Source organism: Eptatretus burgeri, chromosome 1 (assembly GCF_056783735.1).
Source record: "Eptatretus burgeri isolate ZD-2024b chromosome 1, Ebu_testis_v1, whole genome shotgun sequence".
Taxonomy (NCBI): Eukaryota; Metazoa; Chordata; class Myxini; order Myxiniformes; family Myxinidae; genus Eptatretus; species Eptatretus burgeri.
This window is the reverse complement of record NC_140961.1, coordinates 80,667,077-80,693,713: the sequence shown is the minus strand read 5'-3', so window position 1 is coordinate 80,693,713 and position 26,637 is coordinate 80,667,077. Positions and strand designations below refer to the sequence as shown.

Genomic DNA, 26,637 nt, shown 5'->3' with positions numbered 1-26,637 from the left:
CCATGACACAAACAGAATGCAGTGGATGCGATCTGGGCTCATCGTACCGATGGCAGAGAGAGAAAACATGAACCAAATCTTCGGAAACCTTTCACCGGTGACACAACCCTGTGGAGTGATGCTCTATCCTGTGAAGATAGAAGTTGATAGAACAATGCCCATGCGGTTGTTGTTGTTGTTGTTGTTGTTGTTGTTAGTGCTGTTGTTCAATAAAATCCACGCTGGAGCGAAAACGCATTACAGACAACGCTCTACCTTGCAGCAACTGCTGACAGCACATCCCGTTTGGGGCAGGAAGTGCACGGCCGTCCAGTGTGGGGTGCTCGGCAAGCGGCTTGAGCACTTAAACAAGCACTCCAAATGAATGGTTGGCAAGTGAGAGCAATGTCCGAATGTCCAAACTATGTGCGAATTGGACAAATCAACACTTTTTTAGGAGTCGGAACTGCTGATACTTTCAAATCTGGAGCTTACATTGTGTAATTCTGCTTCGATTAAGAGATTATCTCAGTTATTCATATGCGCAAATGAAACAAAGCCACAAATGCTGGCGTCTCCAGGCATTAAAAGCACTGCAATACACCCAGCGATTCGAAACTATTATGAACAGACATTCAATAATATGGGTGAGGAAAGTTTAAAAGAAATTTATCATTCAGAAATTGTTGCGGCCTGTTCCAAGTCAAGGCATGGTTGAGCAGGTCAAAAAATATGATGGCTTCAGACCCCAATGAGGTTACCCAGGAAACGCCTTAAGACCACAGAGACTGAGGTGGCTGAGGATCGCCTGATGAAGGCTTTAATTAATAAAGGCTGTTAATTATCTTCAAAAGGGGTGTTTTAATTAACCCAACTAACCAATGTTCACTCCTGCACTTCCTTAGAATTTTCATAATATGCATACAAAGTTTCAGGCTGCTAGGTTTTATAGATTTGGAGTGATGGAAGAGATACACTGACACACACACACAAACACACACACACACACACACACACACACACACACACACACACACACACACACACACACACACACACACATTGGCATTTATTAATGTAGATTATCAGTGATTGAAATTAGTTGTTCTGATGTATTTATCATTCGGCTTTTGCATGTCAACAAAAAACCCTTTCATGTCCATTTCAGTTGGTGCATTACATTCGAAATGTCAGGTTTATTCACAATCAGAATGAAGTGATGTATTTTGATGAAAATGGTGACCCTCCGGCAAAATATGACCTGTACAATTGGCAAGGTGTTAATGGAGAATTGGAGATGATAGTCGTTGGTTATTTTGAATCAATGCCACCTCTTCAGCCAAATCTTTTTATCAACAGTGAAATTATTCTGTGGGCTGATGGAAACAAAAAGGTATTGTATTTTTTCAAAACTGAAAAAAGAAGTTGCATTGAAAATAATTATTCGGGTCACATTAGTTTCTTTGGATAGCAATGCCATGACACAGGTTTAAAAGTTATTTTTCACTCGTTTGATGAAAGTAACCATTTGCTCACATGGTGCACCATGAGAAGATCATAAACTCGAAAAACAGTGGCATCAAAGCACCGGTGTTTTGTCCATGTCTCCATAATTTGTGGTTGAATTCAATGACCAAATATGCAACGCCTCTACAAATTTCAAGTGAATGGGATGAAAATTGACAATTTTAGAAATTCGTCCAATGTTGACCTCAAAAATAATTGGTGGTTGAAGAAACCAATTACTCACATGGTGCAGCATGAAGAGATCATTAACTCGATATACTGGTGGCATAAAAGCACAGGTGGTTTCTCCACGTCACCAACAAACAATACTTGGACCGCCACAGAATTACTTCCTGGAGTCTTATGACTTGTGATTCTGTTCAACGACTGGTCTCTAAGTATCTTTCACTGCAGCAAATCAGTTGGCATAGCCAAACCAAAGGGGAGGAGGATGGAGGGGAGGAGGAGGAAAGGGAGAGAGGGGGATGTGGTGGGAGGGAGAGGTGTGGGAGAGAGACAGATAGTGGTGGGAGAGAAAGGGATCGGGGTGAGAGAGATAGAGGGGTGAGATAGGGGTTATGGAGGAGACACACACACACACACTGTGACTGTTTTTGTCTCCTCCATAAACCCTTTCCCACCCCTAGGTCATGGAGAGAGGAAGAGAGGTGGGAGAGGAAGAGGGAGAAAGAGGGGAGGGGAGAGTGCGGAGGTGGAGAGGGACTGAGGATGGGGAGGGGGGATTCCAGCAGATGTGACTCCCAGTTTAACATCCCTCTGAGCAACGGTGCACACACACTGATGAATCACCATTCCTGTGAAACTCCGGTATGATGGTTTATAGCTGGATCGGGATTCAAAACTCGGCGAGACAACTTCTAGCGAGCATGCGTGCAAACCTCTTGGCTCTCCTGCAGTGACCTGCAATTCATTGGTTTCTAAAAATTGAATTGATCTGAGTCGCTGTTCTGACTACTTTAAAAAAATAAAAACCTTTATTTTGTCCAATTCACTCATTGCTTGACAACCCTAACCATTTCTTCTCTACCTCCAGAGAGATGTATGGTTGTCAGGAGGTTTGGTAGGAGGATAGTGTGAACAGAAGGGAAGTGAAGGCGGCATGAGGGAAGGGAAGGTAGTGTGTGAGGAAGGGAAGGGAAGGCAGTGTGAGGGAAAAGGAAGGCAGCATAACAGCAAGGGAATGGTGGGGGAGGCAGTTTAAAGGGAGGGTAGGCAGCATATCGGGGCATTGCCGAAGCAATAAAAAAACCCAGAGTAACGTTTTCTTTTTAACCTCCGTGTTCTTTATAAAACTGGGCAGGAGCATTTAATAATTGAAACCCATGCTATCTACATGGGAAAGGCCTGCGTGCATGTATGCTCCAACCCATATGCATTCCTCCAACCTGCTCACATGCATATTTGCACAAACCCAACCTCTGTGTGCTATCTCTGTACCTCTGTTTTCATGCAGTCACTGCCAATTCCATTAATATATTGCAGCAACTATTAACATATTGATATTAATATTTTGTCATGAAAGCAGATCACAAAAAAATGGTAAAAAATAAAACTTTGTCGGTTATTAACGAAAAAAAGGTCACCTGTGGCCTCTATCATCATGGATAGTTAAAGCAGGTGAAAGAGCACAGCATTACGCCAAATGAAGTTCCACTTTCTGCACATGTCTTAATATTTTCGTCACTGAATATAATCGTTGGATCATCAAAAAAAAATCAAGCAATGCTTTGCTTCAATAAATACATTTGGTTATAAAAAAAAAAAGTCGCAAATTTGTTAAAATTTTCAGATCCCCCCCCCAGATTTCAACAATTATTTGATCCACCCAATCCAATTGTCACATCAAATGTAATAATTCGATCATAAAATTTAATTAGCCTTTGAGAGTATATTGTGTTTCAAAATCAAGGCATGTTTTAATTGGCCAAACAAAATGGCAAATTAAGACCCTGCAAGCTGACAGACAGCTGACCAAGGCTGAACCTTGATAAAGGATAATTAAATAAGGCCGTAAATTATGTTGAAAAGGGTTGTTTAAATTAACCCAAACACCTAATTTTCAATCATGCACTCTTTTGGAGTTCCCGCAGTATGTATACAAAGTTTGAGTCAACTTGGTTTTATAGTTTTGGAGTTATAGAGGAGACACACACAAATAGTACAGCGGATAAGCACAATAATTGTTTCATGAGAAAAGCCTGAATTTTCTGACATAGTTATTGAATACCATAAGGTTTATTTTCAGATGTGGAGCGAAGTCAGATTTGACCTCTGAGGAACGTGAGAGGTCAAATCCAAGATGGCCACCAGTCTACCTGGTCTAATGTTCAAACGTGTTAAATTTTGGAACTAAACAGTGTTAAAAAAAACATTTAAGGTGTCATTTCCAACTAAGTTTGGAATGGCCATTCGTTTGGTGATACTTTTGAGATCGCCAGGAGCCAAGCGAATGCATTTCGATCAAGGTCAAGGTCAAATTATGTTAAAAACTTTTGGACATTCTTTTAGTAAAGACAATGGATTGGACCGATGCAATATAGCGAAACTTTGCTTCCATTTTGACCCTATAGGGATAATAATACAAAAAAAAATTAACAGAATAGTCCCATGCTGCTAATCTATTTAATACTTCATTAATAGCAATGAAGATGATGCTAATGGTAGTGATCAAAATCTAACAACCTCCAGAACAGAAGCACAGTGCAGTGCACTTGACTGCAGCTTTGGCACACTTGCACCGTCCAGTGCATCCTTTCTCACAGCGACAGCGGATCAATTCAATGCACGATTTTGATGCTTCGGGAAGAGTGGTCCAAAGCGGCTGCCACCCAGTTGTTTCCTTTGTCCAGCCCCAGTCAGATGGCTCTGGCATCTCTGCATCCAGGACCAATGCCTGGTTCCAACAGTTGGCCTGGTAGCAAGTTCAATTGATGTGCTGTTTGAGTGCTGCCTGGGTTGGAGCAATGTTCTCTGGTGTTCTAGACTTCTGTGTGAAGTGCTGTTTCCTGGCATGATTCACTTCCGTGCTCTCACTGGTTCGGTCATACATTAGTACCACAAATCGCTCCAGCAGTAACATTGATCCTTCACTGACCTCACTTGGCATGCATAGGAGTTCATTGAAAGCATCATTCACCTCTGGGAAAGACTTCCAACTTTCCCAGTCAGTCTTCTTTCCTCTGCCAGCGAATGTAGATACAGTATCACACCCGGTGAAAGCGAGAAGGACTGGGAGAGTCAGAAACTGTATTGGATTCATTGTGGCAACCATTTCGTGAACAGCTATGTAACGAAAGCTTGAGCTGACACCAAAGGCAACCCACAGCTCATTAGGACCTGTCTTGCTGAATGAAGCTACAGCCAGTACTACCACATCAGTATCACGTATGGACACCTTCTTACACCCCTTTTGCACAGCATCTTCAACATGCAGAAGTAGATGAGTGTCGGCCTCCTCCTGTGAACATGGAGCAAGGCAGGCCAAGTATGACTCAGCCGGAGAGCAAAGGACTCCACTTCCATCTGCTGCATACAGTTCCTTGCCCTCTGCTAGAGGAAGATGAACAACTATGCATGACAGGAAAGCAAACAATTCGATTTTGTTATGACCGCATCGAAGGAAGTCCTTCCAGTTCTTTGGCATCACAGTCGAAGGAGCGACTCTTTCCCTGGTGCCCTTTCCCCTCTTCTGTCTTGTTGAGGCTTTGAGGCTGGCGGGTGGGTATACATCCCAGACAAGGTCGATGCGGCTGCTTTTTTCAAGTTGAGCAGAGATGTATGGTGCAAACACTCTTTCTCCATACTCTTGAAATGTTCTTGATGTTCCCGGATTTAGCATAAGAACCACAGCTGCACCATCAAGAATTGTGGCATCAGCCATAGGCACACTATTATTTTCGAGCAGATCTGATTCCAGGCACCGAAGTAGATCTGATTTAACCCCAATCCGAATTTTCCTTCCAGTTGACAGAGCTGGCGGGGCTGCCTGGTTTGCATGGGAGAAGAAATTGTCCATGTCTCTGTCTCATGTTTGACAGGAGATGTACAGCCTCGAAAAGAGACCACAGTCACTCTTCAGAGCTGTGACTTCAACGGAGCCATCTCGATGTGTAGACCAACGAACATGATCACAAAATGATTCTCCCTGTGAGTGGCTAGCCAGGCCCACTGGATTTCCTTAGCAAGAGCATACAGTGGTTGGTCAGCAGCAAGGACAGGAACCTGACCAGGGTTCACGTGCTGAACTGCTTCCTTGATGATGTCCATGGATTGCTGTATCATTGCCACTGAGTGTGCATTGTCAAGAAACAGGGGCAATATTGTGTTGATTGCTGCAGGTGGGATGGCAGCTTGGTGTGCGTCAGCGTGGTATGCAGACCACGATATCCTGCCATCCATAGTAGACTTTTAAACAGCTGTCTTGACTTTGCTAAGACATGAATATTCATCTTCTGTGGCAGCTGCAGCAGCCAGTAGGTTGGAAGGTCTCGCGCGACCTTGTACAGCCGGCGCACTAAAGTCCTTTATCTTGAGGGCAGCTGGTGGCACATTTGTGTTGGCTGATGGCAGAGTTGTCACTGACTTGGTGGAAGAGCCACACTGACTAATCACTAGTACACCACGATCAGTTCCTTCATTTGTGTGTGACGGATGCTGCATAAGCGAGATTCTGGTGCCATGGAAGGAATCTTTGTCTGTTGCAGAACTTGGATTGTGGTCGATGTTGTCCACAGCCCCTGTTGTGAACAGTCCGTGATGCAGTTTAGTGGACACACTACATCTTCCACCCTAAAGCGCTGGCAGACACCATTGGCAATGTCTGATGTGAGTTGAAACAGCCTGTCATAGGAAACACACTTCCCAGATTGAACAGTGTGTTAACTAGCATTCTACTTCGTGTAACTGCATGGATCTTGAGGGACAGATAGAGTGGGAGTGGAGTTTCTCGGCTGCGGCTATGACGTTCTGAGCTTGGTGAATCCACGTTACGTGCATGCTTTATGCTGTTGAACACCATTAATTGGGCGATTGCTAGGGCAGGTTTTGTGGTGGTTGTGTGTACCAGCTGCGTCTGATGCTCGATGTTTGCCCCATCAAGTATCATGTTGACCAGAGCCAAGAGGGCTGGTGGAACAGCCTCCTGCTGACAATTTGCCTGGAACGACCCATCAAAGGAGAAACTTGAGTCAAAGATGTCTTTACGCACCACCTGTGCTGCTCGCATTAAGTGCATGGCATCACTGTCATGATGACAGGCCATCATGAGGGCTGGTCCATTGTCCTTCTCTAAACTCAGAATTGTGTCTCTTCCCGGTGAATGCGCCCTCAGATCAGGAAGCGCAGTAAGCAGTCGGTTTTTCAGTCTGGTGATGTGAATCCGTTTTGCTACAGTCCGACCAAGCTGCTCCAGTCTGACGTTGTACAGCTGAGCGATGTCTGTCAGTCTGAGCACAGGAGCACTGCCTTCATCAATGTTCATGTCTTCCAAGTATGCCACAAGCTCAGCAAAGGCTATTGCATGCAGGCAAGAATCATCTCCACCATTACCTTTGGGTGCAGCCTGCCTGGCTCTGTTTCCAGTGAACGCAGACAGTGGTGATGGTACTTGGCCTCAACGGCCATCATGTTCCCTGCTGCAAGCTTGGCCAAAAGAACAGTGTCCTCAAGTTCAAGGGCACACTTCCACACATTTGTGTCGATGTTGTAGGTTGATGCATTTTGTAAATCGACAGAACCAGCAGGTTCATTGCAGAATAAATTGCATTGCAGAATTTTTTTTTCTCCCCATTACCTTCAATTTCTATCCTCCCCATTACCTTCAATTTTGATCCTCCCGACTTTCCAAACATCCCCCATTCTCCCAACTAATCTCTTTCTTATCTCAAGAAAAAAAATATAAAAAAAAATAAAAAAAATACCCGACAACAACAACAACACGCTCACCTTCTCCCGATTCTGCTTCTTCTTCTTCCTCTTCACTTCCTCCTCGTCGTCTTCTTCCTCGATTTTTTTTTTAAACTTCCATGACCTAATCTGTTGAACTCTCTCATATATTAATATTAACAACAACAACAACAATATATATATATATATATATATATATATATATATATATATATATATATATATATATATATATATATATATATATATATACCCAACAACAACAATAACACGCTCACCTTCTCCCGATTCTGCTTCTTCTTCTTCCTCTTAACTTCCTCCTCGTCTTCTTCCTCGATTTTTTTTTTTACACTTCCATGACCTAATCTGTTAAACTCTCTCATACATTATTTTTAACAACAAAAACGATCTTATAATGCTTCATCTTCCTCTCTCACACATGTGGTACTCTTTACTGTTTCACAATGCACTACTCTTCTGCTATTTTAACAGACTGCACTCATTTGTCCTCTCCTTCATTCCTTGCCTAAAAAATCCAACTATTACAGCACTTCTTCTCTCCATGCTCTGAATTCGCCTTCATTGCATCCATCAAGAATTGTGTTAAATCGCATCTCTGACCTCAAACTTTTAAAAACCACAGTTTGCCATGGATGCTCGCTTTCCATCAACCATTCTTTTTTTCCAACTTCAGTGCCAACTCACCCCCCTCACCCCTCACTCTCACTCTCAAAGCAACCATCCCACTCTTCTCCCTCCAAGCCTCCCTCTCACCTCTCTCAAAAATTCCCCTCACCTTTCTCCCACCTTTCATCCCCCTCACTCTTCCTTCTCAAAGTTTCCCCCCCCTCTCATCCACCAACCTGCCTCCCTCCACTGCCCTCTCACCTCCATCTCTTCACTCCACCTCCTCAAATCCTCAACTGCCTTCTTCCTTGTCTCTTGTCCCCCCTCTCCCCCAGCACCACAGAGCCTTTTCTCCTCCTCATTCGGCCCCCTCCCCTCGCTATTCTGCAATACCCCACACTCATTCAGCAACCCTCCTTACCTGCCCCCCTCGTCCCTTGTCCTACCCTCCCCCTCCCTCTCCACCTCCTGCACCCAAAGCCTCCTCCCCTTCCTCTTCATTAAAAGTGTGGACCTCAAATATCCGGGGCCTTCGCTCAAACCTTTCAGATCTTTCCATGCAGGTTGCCACTGACAAACCAGACATTATCTGCCTAACAGAAACATTCCTCTCCCAAGACGTGTCTGACTCCCAAGTATCTCTCCCTGGTTACTCCCTCTTACGGTATGACAGACCTGAGCCTCGTCCTGGTGGAGGTGTTGCTCTCTTCATCAAAGACTCTATTCCTCACTCTCCATGCACTGCTCTCACTCCCCCACACCCCCAGGAATACCTCTGGCTTCGGCTTCCCCTCCACTCCCACCTCATGTTTATATGTGTACTGTACCGTCCACCGAACAGTGATGACTCCATCTACACCTCACTATCCGAAAACATGGACCATCTTCTATCTTCTCATCCAAACTCTCTCTTCCTCTTATGTGATGACTTCAATTGTCATCACGCCAGTTGGCTAGGTGTGGATACCTCTCTCACCTGCCATGGCACCTCAGCAAAAGCTTTCTGCGACTCATTGGGACTGACTCAATCGGTCAACTTCCCGACCCGGATCTCAACCAATGGTGCTCCATCTCTTCTGGATCTGATTTTGACAAATTTCCCTGATAATATCTGCTGCTCTTCCTTCGCTCCAATTGGTTCTTCTGACCACGTCCTTGTCAAAGTCGACATCTCTCTGGCTGTTATCAGAGAACCACCTCACCGCCGTCGAGTCTGGCATTTCACTCAAGCCAACTGGCAGGGTCTCCGAGCAGCCATCAAACTTACAGACTGGTCTCCTATCACTACTTTCTCAAACATCAACTCATCCTGGGAATTCTTTCAAAAGAAACTTGCTCTCCCTCATGCACAGATTTATCCCCTCTCGTGTTCAGTTGTCTTACCCTTCCCCCCGCCATTGGTTTACTGAAGCTTGTGGCGAGGCAGTTGTCCTGAAACAACTTGCCTTTGCCTCATAGAAAGCAAACCCAACTGAGGGCAATCTCAGTTCTTTCCACAAAGCTCGGAACAAGTGTGTATCTACCCTCAGGAGAGCCAGAAAACAACATCTTTCTCATCTCAAGTCTGAACTCTCAAACCTCTCTCCCTCCTCAAAATCCTGGTGGCATTTAATCAAATCTGTTTCTGGTGTATGTTCCCCCTCCATCCCCTCCCTTACCTCAAATGGCCGCACTGCTGATTCCACACGTGATAAAGCTGAATGTCTAAACTCGGTGTTTGCAGCTAAATCTTGTGTCCTAAACCCATCACTATCTCTACCCACTTTAACAAGTCGCACCCAACTGTCCCTGGACTCTGTATCCTTTTCTCCTGACAAGGTGGAGAGCTTGCTTTCAAACCTCGAGTCAGATTCTGCAACCGGTCCAGACGGCATCAGCCCACGTGTCCTCAAAGCCTGCTCTTCTGCTCTTGCTCACCCTCTCTCTGTTCTATTCACCCTCTCATTTGCCCAAGGTCATCTGCCATCTTCTTGGAAATCTGCTAACATCACTTCCCTGCATAAAAAAGGTCCAAAAACAGATCCCTATAACTACTGACCAATCAGCCTTCTCCCAATCATCAGCAAGGTGATGGAATCCATCATCGCTTCAGATATGAAATCCTTCCTCTTCTCCAATGGCTTGATTTCCAATCATCAATTTGGTTTCAGACCAGGTCACTCTACCCTGGATATGCTGCTTCTGCTCTCCCATCAATGGATGGAGGTCCTCAATGCCAGACAGGAAATCCGAGCCGTATCCCTGGACATATCACGTGCTTTTAACACAGTCTGGCACCCTGCCCTACTCACCAAACTCTCTTCCCATGGTATTCAAGGCCATCTACACTCATGGCTCGCAGACTTCCTCTCCTGTCGCAGTCAACGTGTGGCCCTAAATGGAAATCTTTCATCCCCTCTTCCTGTGCAGGCTGGAGTTCCTCAAGGTAGCGTTCTGGGCCCTGTTCTTTTTCTGGTTTTCATCAATGATCTCTCGGACTCTCTGGAAAATCCTCTATTTCTCTTTGCCGACGACTCCACCCTCTGCGGTACCATCTGTCATCCCTCAGACCGGCAAGCAGCAGCTTCTTCGCTCACTGCAGATCTGGATAAAATCACAAACTGGTCCAACACGTGGAACATGTCTTTCAATCCAGACAAATCTCACACTCTCACTATGTCTCTTCGAAAGGACCGTTTACAAAACCCCCCCATCCACTTTCTCAACAATCCTCTGGAAGAAGTCTTTTCTTTCAAGCTTCTAGGTCTCACTATCTGCCATGACCTTTCCTGGGAAAGTCACATTTCCAACCTCGCCTCAAAAGTCAGTCGCCGACTGGGAATCCTCCGTCGTGCTAAGTCCTTCCTCGGCCCTCTTGAGCTCGTGACCACTTACAAAGCTTTTGTCCGTAGCCTGATGGAGTACTGCTCTCCCCTCTGGGCTGGTGCTCCTGCCTCCCACCTTTCTCGGCTTCACGCTGTCGAAACCAGGGCATTTAAGATCATCGGCATCTCCCGCAATGAAGCTGAGTCTTTGGGCCTCTCACTCAATCACCGCAGGTTGGTCGGTGGTCTTTCTGTCTTCTACCGACTCCTCTCCAGCCTTGCCCCCCCTGCTCTCTCTGCGATTTGTCCCCACCACATTTCCACAGGGCGCTCAAGGTCCGCCAACAACCCCCTTCTGGTAAAACTACCAAAATCACAAATCACTGCTCATCTTCACTCTTTCATTCCTCTTTTTTCCCGCCTTTGGAATATACTTCCTCACTCTATTCTTTCCCATTCTTCCCTCCAGGCTTTCAAAACAGCTGTTCACCACCACCTCTTATCTTTCCCCATCCAAATCCTCGATCTTTTCTACCCCCGATAATCCACCCAAGCCCACTTCCTTCATTTCTCCTGCTTTCCTTCCTGAAAGTCCCTGAAATGTCCATCTTCTCTTCGCCATGTTCCCCGTCCCATCCCCATCCCTCTCCCTTCCACAGTTCACCTAATGTGTCTGTTCCCCACTGTTTTTTCCCTTCCACTCCCGCCCCTCTAGTCTCATGCCTCCTTGCTGTGAGTTGTGTGTTAGCTCTCATACGAGCCTCGACCAAGGTATACAAAAAAAAAAGTAGGCTCTGTGTACTGTGGATGGCTGTGAGCAGATCTGGTGTGCACAGAAGAGGTACCTCGTTGTCTTGTAGTCAATTCTCCCCGACTTTGCTCGTCACACACCTTTTTGTTGAATTTTAGCCGGCATTTATTGTGACACTCAGCCCCGTGTGCCTTCAGAGTGGATTCTATGGCATTTCCGTCATCCCATCGCTCCAGGTGGAGGTCCTTTGGCATGTGCTGAAGGGTGTGGAACTGGAGAAGGTCTTCTGCGAGGGATGCATCGCCACTATCAACGGGCTGTTTCGTTGATCTGAGAGGAAACTGTGAAGATTCATATGTTACTACTTGGCAGAGGACACAAATGTCTCAGTTTGTGCTGGGGGGTGGCTTAGATTTCTTGGATTTAGAGGGTTGGTTAGGGTCCATCAGGAAGTGATGCTTCGGCATGGTTGAGACAAAATCACCATGCAGGAGAGAAGAATCTGAAAGACAAAAACACAACGAAAGCACCAACTACCATTCCACATTTTACCTCTATGCTATCTTCTTAGATACATGACAATAGCCAGTATATCTTTCTTGGTAAGGGTCAACAAAACATAGAACTCTACAGATAATGCATCTATACCCAGCTAGTCTAAGCATGGATATACACAATACATAAATGCGCCACATCTGCCTCAAGCACATCCTCTGAGGGGCTAAATCACTAAATTCGCCACAATGACTAGGTATTCATTTGCAAATTTCAAGTGGTTGCTTATTTTTTGATAAATTTTTACCTTGACCTTGACCTAAATTCATTTCCTTGAATTCTGACATTCTCTAAGGTATCACAAAATGAATGGGCATCCCCAATGTAGTTGGAAATTACACCATAAATGTTTTTCTGCGCAGTCTGGTTCCAAAATTAATTACGTTTGAACATTAGACCCTGGTGACTAGTGGCCATCTTGGATTTTACCTCTCACTGTCCCCTCAGAGGTCAAATCTGACTTCCCTCCACATCCGAAAATAAACATTATGGTATGACCTTACTATGCCAGAAATTTCATGATTTTCTCATAAAATGCACAATTTGTTAAAATATGAGAGCTTATCCGCTGTACTAAAACAGACATATATTGGTATATATTTCCTCATTGTGTATGTTGATTCCAACCTCAATAGCCACTGGTGGTTCATGAACCTGATCCCCTTTTTAGTTCCTCCATTAGCATTGACTCTTGTATGAAGAAGATTATTCATTTCCTCAAGTTCAAAAAGTCCTGTGATTTTTCAGGTTCCAATCTCAATCTGCAGTGAGCCATGTAAACCCGGTACTCGCAAAGCAGCTCTTGTTGGAGAACCTTTCTGTTGCTTTGATTGCATTCCTTGTAACGAGGGAGAATATTCTAATACTTCAGGTAAGAATTTTGCCATTGGAGAATTGTAATGCAAGTAGATCTTTGGCCACTTCAAAGATAAGCATGGATTATATCAACAGACTTTAAACGACAATATTCAAATTGATGTCGTTAAGTCCATATTCCCATTTCCTCACGTGTGAAACTCCTGGGAAGATTATTTACTTCCTCCATAATTGTTCATTTTTCATTTTTACTCAAAATCCGTTTTTGGTATTGATACACATATCAGCATCAAGTCGTACATTAATGACAGCTTGTTTAATCGTCATCCTGACAGTGGATGTTGAGGAACACACAAGGATGAGGAAAACAACATGTTGAGCTTGAGAAGATAAAGTCAAGGGTAGATTTAAGGATGGCAATGATTGTATCTGATGGTGGAACAAGAGCAGCTCACTTAACTTTAAACTTAATGGCTTGGATTTTATTCCAGACCTCACAATAAACTATTTTTGGTGCATCACAAGCAGGCCATTGCATCAGCAAGTGCACCATTCTTGGAATCGACATTCATCTTGTTTCCCATCTGTAACCATTACTGAATTGACATTAAATATGCCAGACTATCTTTCGACAAGAATGTGGTTCGTTATCACCATCACCCCAGCCAAATTCCAAAATTCTGCAATCTTCAATTGAATTTGAAAAGCGAGTGAAGAAGAGCAAGGATTTGATGTCTGCAGCGATGATTTCCATCACAGTGCTGATGAATTGAATGAAGCTGAAAGGTCTGTAAAGGATTTTTGCACCTTGTTTTTGTCATACGGTGATGGTGGGTGACCTCCAAGCATATGTAAGATTAGATATAGGGCAAATAATACGGTGAATAGATCGGCCACTATTTCCAGCTCCATGTCCAACACATCAGACAAAGATGCCACCAAACTGTAATGGCCAGTCATTATTTTAGCCATCAGCTCGACCCTAATGTTTAAGAACTGTTTGACTCCTTTCTACCCTTTTAGACAGTTAGGCCTTCGACCTTTCCACCTTTTAGACATTTTAAGACCCATTTGACTACTTTAGACAACTCTGACAATTTTGACCATAAATTACAGCCATTAACTTCAAACTTAATGTTGTCCTGCAGCTGTTGTTGTCCTGCAGCTGCAACTTAATCTTGACCTTTATTTTAAGTCGACCCTCTGGATGTTTAAGAACCTCTGAATGTTTTGGGTATTTTGGGTCCTCAGGCTCTTTTGGGCCTTTTGGGTCCTTGTGAACTTTTGCGACTTTTGGGTCCTCAGGAACTTTTTTGGTCCTTGGGAACTTTTGGGATGTTTGGGTCCTTGGGGATATTTTGGGACTTTTGGTTACTCGGGGACTTTTGGGACTTTTGTGTCCTCCGGAAATTCGGGGACTTTTGTGTCCTTGGGAACTTTTGGGACTTTTGGGTCCTTGGTGACTTTTTGGGACTTTTGGGACTTGTTATATCCGTTATTTCTTTATAATTAAAACGATTTATTTCAGGAAACAAATCTAAAATGAATTTTAAATATAAACTTTATATTTAAAGCAATTTTTTTTAATGTTTAAATTTATGAGTCTCTTGGGTCCTTGCCAATTTTTGGGATCTTTTGGTCCTCTTGAACTTTTGGGACTTTTGGGTTCTCAAGCTTTTTGGTCTTCACATACTTTTGTGTCCTCGGGAACTTTTGGGTCTTTTGGGTCATTGGGGCCTTTTGGGACCTCAAGTTATTTTGGGTCCACAGGGTCTTCAAGGTCTTAAAGGTCTTGGCAGTCTTACAGGGTCTTTAACCTTCGAAGCGGTCTCAGTAGTCCAAAGGGACAAATGGTACATTTCAATAGTGCATAATTTATGAATAAACAAACGTAATTAATGGACAAAAAGTATGTCACACAAACACACACACAAACACTTCCTTTGGGTCTTTTGGGTCTTCGAGGACTTTGGTGGAAGAGGTGGGGGAATTTTGTTGCTTCTGGGATGATCCCATTTTTCCCATTAATCATTAACACAGGAAAAAAACTATTTGACCATCTCAATAAAAAGGAGTGCATTTTTTCTCACAAACAGATCTCTCACACCAAACAGATTTGTGGGACCAAGCCCTTCCATGAACCATGACTATGCATCAATTTTTTTTTTAACCAGCTACTTTATTTTACACCCCACCATTCACCCCTGACCACCGACCCTCCATCCTCTTTCTCTTACCTATCTATACCCCCCATTTTACAGAGATTCCTTCCCTTTATATTCCTGCCTATGAATAATACTCCCTTGTTCTACATAACTTTATATTTCAAACGATGCATTACAGAAACTAGCAGATACCCATATACGACGGGTATGGGGGACAGGACGGATCAAAATACTTGGTTGTTGTCGTTTATTTGGATGTTTTGCGCCGCATTCAACAGCTCAGTTCATATTGGTGCATGTCTGGATGCCCATGGTAGCGTTTGAGACTGGTCACAATAGATTGTTAGCCTTGACACATAGTGCCGGAAGAGTAACATGAACGATTTTACATATTCATCCTATCTATATTACCTCCATCAACAGATTAACAATATGGCAGGGTAAAAGTCATAAATGCTGAGTTGAACAAATGTCCTCAACTCATGGACTTGGATAAGTAAAGCATGTCAATTGGGACCCGGAAATTGATTTGCTGTTGAATGCTGCTGATTGTGTGGTCATTGATTCCCTCTTTGAAAATTCTATCCATATTCGATTTTTTTGAATCTGCTATCACCTGCGTAAATACATGGAACACATAATGTGAAGATTTCGGAAGTATGAACAGAATATGTTGGGAGAAAAGTGTGTTAGAAGTTCCAGGCTGACACCCATTATATTATGATTAAATTAATATTATGATTATGATTATGATATTCTATTTTTTGAATCCGCTATCACCTTTGTAAATACATGGAACACATATTGTGAAGATTTCGGACGTATTAACAGAATATATTCGGAGAAAAGTGTGTTAGAAGTTCCAGGCTTACACCCATTATATTATGATGTCATCCATTAAAAAATCAGTTTAAGCAAACTTACTTCTATAGAAATGACCCTAAAACTCTGGAAAGGTATTTACTTCCTTTGTTGTCCTGCAGCTGTTATTGTCCTGCAGCTGCAACTTAATCTTGACCTTTATTTTAAGTCTACCCTCTGGATGTTTAAGACCCTCTCAATGTTTTGGGTATTTTGGGTCCTCAGGCTCTTTTTGGCCTTTTGGGTCCTTGTGAACTTTTGGGACTTTTGGGTCCTCATTATTTTATGAAAATGGTCTGACTCAAGGCAAAATGAGAGCCAAGCAAAAACTAAAACATCGTGTGGAGAAAATCACAACCTTGCTATTTAAATGGAAAACATAATGAATGTGGACTGCAACAAATAAAGTATCATCGAAGGAATATCCAAGACAACTGTAAATAAAGCACATAGATTGAGAGGTTTAAAAAGATTTCATGGATGCCAAGGACACAATTGAAAAATAATTTTCTGCAATTTTAAAATGATATGTGGTTCAGGAGGAGCTCAAATCAGAACGCTGAGGGAGTTTATCATCTTGTCTAAACTCAACAAATATATTTTGCCCAAGAACCAAACCACAACAAATTATTTATCCACGTTCTTGATGGTTGAATACCATCGCCTTTTTAAATTCATTTTGAAATATGAACAAAATATTTATTTATTTATTTATTTTCAAAAACTTTTTTTTTTAAAAAACTCAAAAATATAAAATATAAATCAGCAAGGGATTTCACCAAGAAGGTTTTATTTTAAAGACAAAAGTATCTATAAACCAGTAACAGATTTCACCAACAAGATTTCATCATAATGGGAAAAATATAATGTATAAATCAGTCCAAGAAAAATCATCTCTTGCTGATTTATAGATACTTTTATGCTTAAAATAAAATCTTCTAAGTGATCATTAAGAGATTTCACCATAATTTTATTTTAAAGACAAAAGTATCCATAAATCAGTGAGAGGTTTCACTATTTTTTTTTTAAACAGAAAAATATAATATAGTAATAGGTCCATGAAAATCATCTATTGATGATTTATGGATACTTGTCTGCTTAAAATTAAAAATATGTGATCAGAAAGACATTTCACCATTATTATTTCATTTTAAACACAAAAGTATATTGTTTAAACTCGCAAGAGATTTCACCAAGATTTTATTTTCAAGACAAAAGTATATATATATATATATATATATATATATATATATATATATATATATATATATATATATATATATATATATATATATATATATATGTATATATACATATATATATATATACATATATATATATATATATATATATATATATATATATATATATATATATATATATATATATATGAATAGGTCCTCGAAAATCATCTTTTTTGTTTTATAAAAATGGAGAACAAACTCATTGCGATGTTTGTTTGCGAAATGCAAACATTTGTTTGTTTGTCTGTTTGTTAGTTTGTCTGCATAGAATTTTTGTATTTTTCTTCACAACCACTTGTCTGGATTGAGGGAAAATTATTGCCACAGGAGCGACTCCTCACATGCAACGTTTTAATTTTCACTAGCATTCGTTGAAGACAAAGTCTTTGATATCCCCCACCATAGTAAATGCGGATTAACAAAATTATATTTCCTAAGCTTGTGCAATATGTATGTGAAGATTCCCCTTGATCTGACCAGCCATTCTGGAGAAGAAGATGTTTGAACGTTTTAGGGTAAATTCAATATGGCCGCCAAACCATGTGACCTATTCATTAGAAATTAACAAACTTCTGAAAGGATGTCTTGGGGAAAGTGTACGTGAAATTTTGCCTCAATCTATCCAGCCGTTCTGGAGAAGATTTTTAAAATTTATTAATTTTCAATTCAAGATGGCTGACGAACCATGTGACCTATGACATCATAAATTTAGATTCTGCCTCCAATCCTCCAGTGGAATACGTTTTTGACGTTTCGTGTTAATTGGATGAGGTGTGTTTTTCTATCCAAGATGGCCGCCAAACCATGTGACTTGTGAGGTCATAATTTTTACGATGTATGTTGACATGATGGAAGATGATAATTGCAATTTTTCGCTTTGTTAGGTTATGTGATTCCAGAGAAAACATTATTTAATATTTTTTCTTGAATCCAACATGGGTGCCAAACCATGTGACCTTTAAATTAGAAAATATCAAAAGGCACCAGGTCACCTCTTGCTTGATATGTGTACCAAATTTAGTTAATATATCTTCAGGGGATTTGTATTTAAGCTCCGGAAACGAAATGTGACGAACGGACGGACGGACGGACGGACGGACGGATGGAACACATTTCTATTTCCCCCACCAACTTCTTTGGTTGGTGGGGGATAATTATGATATCATAGATCATGTGGTGCAGCATCCATTTGGAAAAAAACAAAAATTTTTGGACCTCTGTATCTCTGAAACCACACCAAGGAAGAAATTGAAAATTGGCACACGCCAAGTACTCCTCCTGGGGAATAAGTGAGATTTTAGGATGTCATAGGTGTCTTCATTATGACGTCATAATTTCATATGTAGTACATCGGATCAGTGTGAAAATTTTTGAGTGTCATCTAGGGATAAAATGGTTCGCAGAAAAAAAAATTGATGATGTCATTGGTCACGTGATTCAGTAGCCACATTGTTTTTTATGTTCTTTTAAACATTCAAAAATGTTCTTCTCTGAAGTGGCTGAAAAGATCGAGGCGAAACTTAAAGATTCACATATATTATGTCAAAGGTCACATTGTTTGGCAGCCATATTGGATTTACCTTAAAACCCATAAAAATCTTCTCCAGAACGGCTGGGCAGATTGAGGGGAAATCACCAAGATGTTATCAAGCCATGGGTGTACAATTTTGTTTAGGAATAATTGAGAGGTCACATGGTTTGGCAGGCATATTGGGATGAAGAAATATATTAAATATTGTTTTCTCTGGAAATGCTTAATCAATCAATCTGAAACTTCAACATTATGATATAGTAGTGATGTAGAATACAAGTTTTAAATTTCAACTTGATCAAATGCATTGTCTGGCAGCCAGAATTATTTAATTTTTTATTGGAAATTTTTTTATGTTTGTTTGTCTTTTTGTTTTTTTTTCAACCAGTCTCACTTGACAGTGCGTGGATGGGTTTGAGGGTAGAGCAGTTGCAGCGAAAATGTGAATCCGATACAGGTTCCTCCTGATGACTTCATATTTGCTTTTTACCTATTTAGATTCGCTCTTATTACTCCAATGCAGGACTGTTCCTATTTGGTCTTCCATTTGATTTTAATTGAATTTGTTTCAATCCCACTGTAAATTCAATTGAATAATAATAAAAAAATATCAGGGGTCAGGGTCAGCTGTCCAATCAAAGCGAGATTGCATCAAAGAGGGACGTCTTGGTACCCAGTCATCACTGCCAGCAATTATAAAGTGCCAGTTCCACTTATGTCTCTTATTAATTATGTAACACACCTGAACCCAAACGCCACACAAAATATATCACACAAAACTACCCAAACCCCACACAAAACAAGTCCAGGTGAGGGTCCGCATTCCCTGATTGCTCTTTTTCTTGTTTATTTTGTGTATTTGTATGTCGATATATGTTATGTTGGAGTATGATGTTTTATATGTTTTATCCAATATAGCACAATGCATTGGTCTGACATATTTAAGACATAAAAACGGAAAGGTTATCGGTACTTATGGGTGTAAAATATTTTTTTCCGCGATATTTTTCCCAGATTTTTTTCTCTAAAATAATCCTGTTATAAGGTGTCTGGCTTAAGATTTAAGCATCTTGAGTTTGAGCCCTCGTTAGTTGTTGTATTTGCAACCAGCAGTGTTGATAGCCTGTCATCCTTCCAAGGTTGGCAAAATGAATACCAGTGTACTAGTAATAGAGGGCACTGCATCAGCGGAACAGCTTCATTCCCAGCAAAATGATGCGACTAGCAGCGACAAGCTGCACACAATAGCTCGCTATCTTTAAAATGTGTGTCTGAAGTTTTATTTGAATAAAAGTTTTATTTATGTCGGCCCAGTTATAAACTGTCATTCTGGTAGCTTGCAGACATGGCAAGGCATAAATTTCTGTGCTTTTCCTCAGATTGAGATTAAACTGGGTGTCCCCTCTGCATTCATTAATTGTAGATGTTAAAGATCTCACAGTTTCCTTTGAGAAGAGTCGGTGAGCGATCTCTGGCACCCTGACCAAATTCCTTATTCTACCAGGAATGATAGGAGACCGACATTCACGTCACAGCAATGTCCCCAGCAGTGATGCAACCAGCAGCCACAGACTGCATACAGAATGAATGAAAACTTGCAAATTTTTGCTTTTTATTTTAGTTTTATGATTACCTTGTGCAGTTTTTCAGCTTTTTCATTTTATTCAGAATCACAGGATTGTTTTCGATGCCAGAAATATTTTGGTTCAACTTCACAACGAGATGATTGCATTTCACTTCCTGAAGAGTTCCTTGCATTTTCTGATCCAATTGCTGTTCCCTTGTTGGCTTTATGTGTGCTTGGAATTGTTTTCACACTGACCATGATGATAACACTGTTTTGGTCCCATAAACAGCCAAATGACAATTCTTGGATGTTTGGCGTCCTGTTGATGGCTGTGTGTGCCTCTTTTTCCAGCTGTTGGACATTTGCTGGTCGGCCAATAAAATCAACATGTCAAACGCAAAAAGTATTGGCATCATTCAGTCTTACATTGACAATATCCTGTTTGATTAGCATCGTCTTGCAGCTCTGCATTAAATCTGGAGGTGAACTAAAACACCCGGAATGATTGAGACAATCATTTGTTGTTTACTCAGCAATGTGAAACTGTAAAAGAGATACAGTGCCTTCAGAAAGTATTCACTACCCCTCAACTTATTCACATTTTGTTGTGTTTCAGCCTGAAATTAAAATGGATTAAATAAAAAATAAAAATTGTCACCGATCTTCAAAAAATACCTCACAATGACAAAGTGAAAACATTTTTAGAAATTTTTACAAATTAATTAAAAAATGAAAAGCTGAAATGAATTGCATTAATAAGTATTCAACAACCTGAGTCAATACTTTTAGTCTGGCAGCCAAAGGCCAAATTTCCCTCTAACCCCAAAATGTCTGATATAGTTTTTTTCTCTACTGATTATTTATCATTGGGGTGTATATAATGAGATCTCGGGTGGTGTGGTCCGGTCACCCTTGAGCAATTTTAAATATTCAAGATGGCGTCCAAGATGGCTGCCGAGAAGGACCAAAATTCGAAAATTTCAATTATTGGGTGGTCGCTGGAGTACCCTTATTGTCGGGTTTTCCGTGTGTGTGTGTGTGTGTGTGTGTGTGTGTGTGTGTGTGTGTGTGTGTGTGTGTGTGTGTGTGTGTGTGTGTTGTGTGTGTGTGTGTGTGTTTCTGCAACGCGAGGCTCCACAGCACAAACCAGCAAACCGATTTCGAGGAAACTTGGCGCAAAAGTGCCATATGGACTTGGAGTGTGCGCGTTTGAGGTTCGTTGCTAAGCAACCAGCCATTGCTATGGAGCGGCCGAAAAACCACGTACAGTATTTTCAATACTTGTCCTCCAGTTTCGAAAGTGGAGAAACGAGACTTCGGAATTAAAGACTTCGAGATATTTAAAAAATTTTACTTGAGCCGATTTTTGATTTAGGTTTTATTTTTCAAATGGTAGTCCTTCAAAAATTGGGTGTCTATTTACCGTCATTTTTTTTGTTGTTGTTTGTTTGTATGTAATGGACAGCTCTGGAGGCCAGAGGAGTCAACCGATTTTGATGAAACTTGACAGGTAGGTTCATACCAGGATCTAGTTCTATGCATTTGAGCACCCTTGCTATGGACATCACCGTTGTCTAGCAACGGGACTTTGAAATGTTTGAAAAATCAAAGAAAATTATTTTTTCGAAAATCAAAAATGGGCTTCCAGGCTTTTATTGGCACTATAATCAACCTTTTTGTCAAAAAATATTCAGCCCGATCCGTCAAAAACTGTATGACTAGTATGCAATTATGTCGCGACCACCCATGTCGCCTCCTGGCTTCTTCCAATGTTTTCTGCCATAGATCAATGATTTTTATGCCAAGATATATGTTTTGGGATCCGATAATTTCGACAGAAAGGGTTTGAGAAGTATTGGATGTACCGTTGCAATGGTAACTAGCAATATGGCTACCACTAAGTTGGTAAAAGGTGGTAAAAATGGCAAAACTGCCATAAATTTCAAGAAAATGTTTATTAGAGCATTGTTTTTATTTTCTAGGTATATGCTAATGACCACAATGTGTTGGATAAAATATGTTTGATGAGTTACGATTTTCTGTTGCCATGGTAACCATCTAAAATGACCATTCGGATGTTTGAAATAAGTGTAAAAGATATGTAACATAAAACCGTACATTTTTGGCCTTAGATAAATGTTCTAACTCTTAGATCATGATGGGATGGATATGATAAATAAACTATTTGATGTTGCCATGGTGACCACAAAGATGGTACCATAATGGGTACTGTAACGTTTTGATAAACATGTTTTTTCTGCTAATATCATATTGATTACCATTACGTTTCAGATTTTCTGATGACAAAAGGAGACTAAATTTGGAATGACATTATGTGATGTGTACAGAGCATTTTTCTCTCCCTAAAATTGTCAACATTAATACTTAATTCATATTTTCTTTCTCTGTTTTAATCTCGAGCTAAACCATGGAGCAGGGCTGCGTCTTTACGTTCCTGTATGGCGTTGAGTGTGATGAGAAGACATCACTCTCAGAGACTACTGGTGTGGCACGAATAGAAACGATTATCAATGGGAGCAAAGTTTATGGGGACACCTTGCTTGTATAACTTGAAACACAGCTTGCTGAAAATGAGAAGTTGAAGATCTACTACCATAGAAACTGCATGTCTTGATATACATCAAAACCAACCTCGCCAAGTATAAGAATAATGAGGGTGCCCCTCCAGCCAAAAGATTACGATGGTCATCGTCAGTGTTTGACTTCAAGCTTCATTGCCTGTACTGTGGCAACACCTGTGAAATAAACAAGGATCCAAAGATTCCTCAAAGATGGAGACCAGCCTTCCTGTGTCGTTCAACCCATACTGAGTATGGTGTTAAACCCAACAAAGAATATCTTCTTGAAAAATGTAATTCTTGTAACGACCACTGGGCAAGTGAAGTCCAAAGTCGCATTGAAGGTGCCATCAGTGACTTGCATGCAGTTGACGCACGTTATCGGAAGGACTGCATGAGCTTACTCTCACTGGAAGTGACCCTGTGTCAGTGGAGATCAATAGTGCTGTCAGAATCAAGCGTCAGGACATGAAAACAACGCAGGAGGAGGCGGATACCATGATTGTTCAACAAGTGGCAGAGGTGAAGGCTAAGAAAATGCTTGTGGTTGCAGACGACACTGACATCTTTGTTCTTCTGCTTCACTTCTGTTGTCAAGGTGGCATACCAGCTTCAACCTCTGCCTTGATGGTTTCGCCAATTCATGGTCGTCCAGTGATTGATATCAATGCCACCATTGACCAGCATCGTGAAATCATCCCAGACCTATTAGCAACTCATGGACTCACTGGTTGCGATACAGTGGCAACCTACTTCGGAATTGGAAAGGGTGTGGCACTCAGAGTCCTGAGAGCTGGCGTTCATGCCCTAAACTATATTGGTGACACAAGTCGCGTTCTGTCGGAGGTCACCTCACAGGCAACACCATTCATTCTGGCCTGCTATGGCCAGACTAAATGTACATCATTGACAGAGGCATTCCAGAAAATGTGGGTAAGTAAAGTGGGCCGGAGTGTGGCTGGTGCACCAAAGCTGGCTACCTTGCCTCCAACAAATGAGGCATTCAAGGAAAATGTGGCCCGTGCTCACCTTCAGGTGGCAGTCTGGAGGAATGTACTGCAACCAGATCCATCGAGAATGCATCCAACAGCATTTGGATGGTCACGGGAAGATGGCTCCAAAACACTTTTCCCAACAACTCTTTCGCGTGACATCCCCCTAGCAGCAGATGATTTAGTGAAATTCGTCAGATGTTCTTGCAGTAGTGAGATCCCATGCAAGACACAAATATGTGGTTGCAACAGTGCAAACCTTGCCTGCTCAGTGTTCTGTGTATGTCAGGGTGGCCAGGGTTGTTTCAACGAAAGAACAAAGCAGGTTCCATAGGCAGATGACGATGACGAAAATGACTCGATGTCTCTCAACTAAACCCGGGGATGTATACACATCTGTATCCATCTGCAAATACCCAATGACCCATTGTGTCAGAACATTAATTTTGTGACACCACTCTAAACTGAAATGCCTGCAAGTTAAATATTGAACCTGTGCAGATAATGAGGGCTAAGATACATGTAGATACATCTTGACTCCTCTGACAGCTGAAGATAGATTGTTTTCTAACATGCACATTCGTGGATGCTCACGTTTCTTTAATGGTAATTGTCACCTTCATGTAATCTATGGTATTCTCGATGCAATTCCATTTTTGTTATTCTTTGCAATCTCTGTGGTCAATTTGATAGCATTTCCTGTGGTCATCTTGTATGGCCCGAAATGATAATATCCAGGAACAAATCATACTGCTCTTTGTTGTTCATCTTTATTGTTTAGTTTCTGCCATCAAAGCGGTCGTTTTGGAAGCTATTTAAGGTGGTTACCATGGCAACAGAAAATCTTAAACTCATTCATCCTTTTTTCGAATTTATTGTAGTCAATGTTACATAGCTAGGAAATACAAAGAATGTTCTATTCATATTATCTTGGACGTTATGGCAGTTTTGTCATTTTACCGCCTTTATGGAAGCCATGTTGCTTAATTACCATAGCAATGGTACATCCAATACTTCTCAATCCCTTTTTATTGAATCCATTTGACACTAAAACATACATATTGGCCAAAATATCATTGCTTTATAGCAGAAAACATTAAAATAATAGGAATTTTCGAATTTTAGTCCTGTGCGGCAGCCATCTTGTACGCCATCTTGAATATTTAAAATTGCTCAAGGGTGACATGTCCACACCACCCAATATCTCATTATATACACCCCAAAGATGAATAATCAACAGAGAAAAAAAACTATATCAGAGAATTAGGGGTCACTCCCCTTGGCTGGCAGACCATTTGTGGAGGCGTCTTTAGCAGGGATTACAGCTTTGAGCCTTCTTGGGTATGTCTGTATCAGCTTTGCACATCTGTATTTAGGGATCAGGAAAGGGTGCATCATCAAGGAATAGAAACGAGTTATGGTTCATGGAGGAGGTAGCAAAGGCAATTGGTGAAAAGAAGGAGGTTTGGAAGAGGATGGAGAAGATCAAGGATTGGGGGGGGGGCAGCTGGATGTGGAGTTGCTCCACCTGTATGGGCAGAAGAAGAAAGCAGCACAGAGAGCTGTGTATAAGGCAAGGAATGACATGAAAGAAGAAGTGTACAACAAGATGGAAGAGGACAGTTGGAGGAAGATGATACATAAATTAGCTCATGACAGGGATGGGGAGGGTAAGGACATGAAGGGAGGCAGTAATTAAAGAGGGTGTTGGCTGGCAGGTGGCTCGTGACAGAGAGGGGGGCCATGTTGAAGGAAGGATATTTCAAAGAACTGTTGGACTGGGAAGGAAGCAACGGTGAACTGGAGCTACCATGTTTTGTAGAGGGTAAAGTGGAGTTAGTGGAGATCACATAGAAGGAAGTGCAGACAACATTGAAAATGATGAATAAGGGAAGAACACCGGGCATTGATGAGGTGTGTACATAGAGGTTAATTGCCGTGGAAGAAGTCGGAGTCAGTGGATGAAAAGGCTGTTGAAAATAAACATGAGCAAGGGATCATTTCTGGAAGGTTGTATGACCAGGTTAATTTTCCCGATATGGAAGGAGAAGAGCGATGTTCAAGATCCGTGGAAGTACAGGGGCCTTACACTCCTGTCATGTCATGAAGGTTCTGTAGAGTTGAGGATAGGAGGGTAAAGAAGAGTGTGGATATGGAGATCGGTGAAGAGCAGCAAGGGTTTAGGAAAGATAGGGAGATGATGGATGGGATGTTTGTGCTGAGACAGCCAGTGGAGAAGAGGTTGTAAGTTCAAGGTGATATTTGTGGACCTGCAGAATGCCTACAACACTGTCCTGTGCTCTCCCAACAATGGATGGATCTCCTCAATGCCAGACATGAAATCAGAGCAATCTCCCGAGACATACCACATGATTTCCATGCAGTCTGGCACCCTGTGCTGCTCACCAAACTCTTTTTCTTTGGTATTCAAGGCCATTGCCTCTCATGGCTCACAGACTTGCTCTCCTGTCACAGCCAGCGTGTGGCCATAAATGGAGTTCTCGCATCCCCTCTTCTTGTCAAGGCTGGAGGTCCTCAAGGCAGTCTTCTGGGCGCTGTTCTTTTGGTGGTTTTCAGGAATGATCGCTTCGACTCTGGAAAATGCTCTTTATCTCTTTTGTGATTACTCCACCCTCGACCGTACCATCTACCATCCCTCAGATCAGCAAGCAGCACCTTCATTGCTCTCTACAGATCTGGATAAAATCACAAACTGGGCCAACATGTGGAATAAG

General features: G+C 41.6%; 2 pseudogenes; one reads left to right on the top strand and one right to left on the bottom strand.

The window, feature by feature from the left end:
• Positions 1-5,580: 5,580 nt before the first annotated feature.
• LOC147034829 (uncharacterized) lies at positions 5,581-7,131 on the bottom strand (annotated as a pseudogene).
• A 15,628-nt stretch (positions 7,132-22,759) lies between these two features.
• LOC147034828 (uncharacterized) lies at positions 22,760-24,367 on the top strand (annotated as a pseudogene).
• The last annotated feature ends 2,270 nt before the right edge of the window (positions 24,368-26,637 follow it).